Here is a 2,431-nt window from a genome sequence, read left to right as displayed (position 1 = left end):
GGAAGTCATGTCAACGGTCCTGGAGCCTGGAGTTGGTGTCGGTCCTTGATATTCTGGCACCGATCCTCACAAACAGGTCATCGAACAGGAACCTCGTCAGCCTGAAGTAGCGCTGGAAACGGCCGTCGTCCAGGCGCAGTTCTTGGAGAAAGAGAGTTAAGAAGTTTAGAGGTCCAAGAAGCTTCTTCAGTTCAAAACTTGCCTTTAACCTTCAGTCTAACGCTGTTCCAGCATTGGATGAAAGAGACTGGTGCTCTCATCTTCTTCAACACTGACTTGTTCTACCAGGACAAGAGAATCTGAGCTTGGATGTCATTTAGCAGTCAAAGGCTTGTTAAACTGGTCAACATCAGCTGGTGTTCACTCTGATGATGTAGCGATGGTCTGGATTCTTCCTTCTGGAGCACCAAGCTGCTGGGAAGAAGCCTGATGATGTCAGAGTTGTGTTCAGTGGCTCCTGCTGGGTCCAACACCTACTGAATTGGATGATAAAATGCATTTGTTGGACTTTTGGTTTTTGGTGACAGCGCCACCTATCGAATTAGATTATAGCAAAATACTACTTTCTAACTGTAGTATTAAAGGTTTATTCCACCAAAATACTACTTCCTGTCCTTTAATTTCTAACTACTGTATAAAAGGTTTATTCCAATTCCTCCAAAATACTTTCTAATTTATAGTTTTAAAGGTTCGTTCCACCAAAATACTTTCTAATTTATAGTTTTAAAGGTTCGTTCCACCAAAATACTTTCTAATTTATAGTTTTAAAGGTTCGTTCCACCAAAATACTTTCTAATTTATAGTTTTAAAGGTTCGTTCCACCAAAATACTTTCTAATTTATAGTTTTAAAGGTTCGTTCCACCAAAATACTTTCTAATTTATAGTTTTAAAGGTTCGTTCCACCAAAATACTTTCTAATTTACAGTTTTAAAGGTTCGTTCCACCAAAATACTTTCTAATTTATAGTTTTAAAGGTTCGTTCCACCAAAATACTTTCTAATTTATAGTTTTAAAGGTTCATTCCACCAAAATACTGCTTTCTGTCCAACTTCTCAGTTTTAAAGGTTCCTTCAGTTGAGGGATCCTGGTTCTGTGTGAGGGGTTGAGGGTCGATATGGGATGATGAGGAAGATTTCATGTCACGATGGTCCTGCTAAAGTAACTGTGAGTCATGATATCAAACAATGTCACCAAAATACGCTTGAACTCTTAAAATGGCAATAAAATCTACTGGAATCGTTTTACCACAAACACTTTTATTGTGTTTTTGTGAGCATCATTTTTCACACATTATAACATAAACTTTAAAAAGGGTCCATTCACTAACACTCTTACTTGAAGGTAGTCACTGATATCAGTAAACAGCTGATAAAGATTTGTGTTCATGTTTTAATTCTCTACTCTGACCTGTGCTGAGACACTGGACCAGAGAGGAAGACCTGCTCAGCCTCCTGCATGGACCAGTTCTGCAGCTCAGTGATGACGACGAGGGATTCAGCATTGAGTTCATTTTAAACTTTTTGGAGGAAACACCTGTAAATTAACCAGCAGTTACTGGTGATGCTTCACAGTTTCCAAGCTCAAACGGCCTCCTGCTTGTTGGACTCACAATTTCCAAAAAATGGAGACATCAAAAGTCAAATCATGTTTTTGTTTGGTTTTGTTTTTTACTGGAGGAAAACTTCAAATTGTGATGATGTGTCTGACTTAGAAACTGAACCCCCAAAAATCAAAAAGTCTCCTTCTTCTGTGCCGTGATCTCTGAGCTGATCATGATTGATCTCATCAATAATCCTTGGCAGCCGACCAGTCACACACAGCCCCCCCCCCACACACACACTGAGACATGCAGCAGCTCACAGTAACTGCCTCAGTCACACAGCAGATAGACTCCTTTCTATAACAAGATAAGCAGCAGAAATGGATGGAAGTGATGATGAACTGATGAACAGGTGATTTGTCCAAAAGTCAACATCAGATTCATTTCCAATCTGTGGAAGCAGTTTCATCTTGAGGTTCCAGGTAAGAACAGCCAGCTGTGGGCTGACACACATCTCTTCAGGAGCACTTCTATGCTCCAAACTTGCCAGGCTGAATTGTGTCTGTATTCTGAGGGCAGCAGGAGGACGGAGGAGTGAGGACACACATTTGGACCTGAGAGCAGCTGTGTGTGGGATTTCCCCAGCAAAGATAAAACCAGCTCCTTCATGCTGGCTATGAAGGCTCACAGTCACACTGACCCAGCTACAAATACTTTGATATGCAACAGACTGGTTTCTCTTCTGGTAGTTTGTTATCAACTGTTGTCACATTTATGGATCAATTTAGCTGTTAAGATGAATGCTCCAAAGGCCCAGCTGGAGATGCCGGGGATTGAACCCGGGATCTCATACATGCGAAGCATGCGCTCTACCACTGAGCTACATCCCC

At 41.2% G+C, this 2,431-nt stretch overlaps 1 non-coding gene across 1 annotated transcript; it reads right to left on the bottom strand.

Moving 5' to 3' along the window:
- Nucleotides 1–2,359: 2,359 nt before the first annotated feature.
- On the bottom strand, nt 2,360–2,431 carry trnaa-cgc (transfer RNA alanine (anticodon CGC)). The gene has a single exon. It is a non-coding gene; the product is annotated as a tRNA-Ala (tRNA).

Source organism: Aulostomus chinensis, chromosome 1, assembly GCF_037954235.1.
Source record: "Aulostomus chinensis isolate RoL2024-O1b breed Wild chromosome 1, RoL_Achi_v1.0, whole genome shotgun sequence".
Classification (NCBI taxonomy): Eukaryota; Metazoa; Chordata; class Actinopteri; order Syngnathiformes; family Aulostomidae; genus Aulostomus; species Aulostomus chinensis.
The sequence above is the reverse complement of the archived record's forward strand: the minus strand, read 5'-3'. Positions and strand labels throughout refer to the sequence as shown.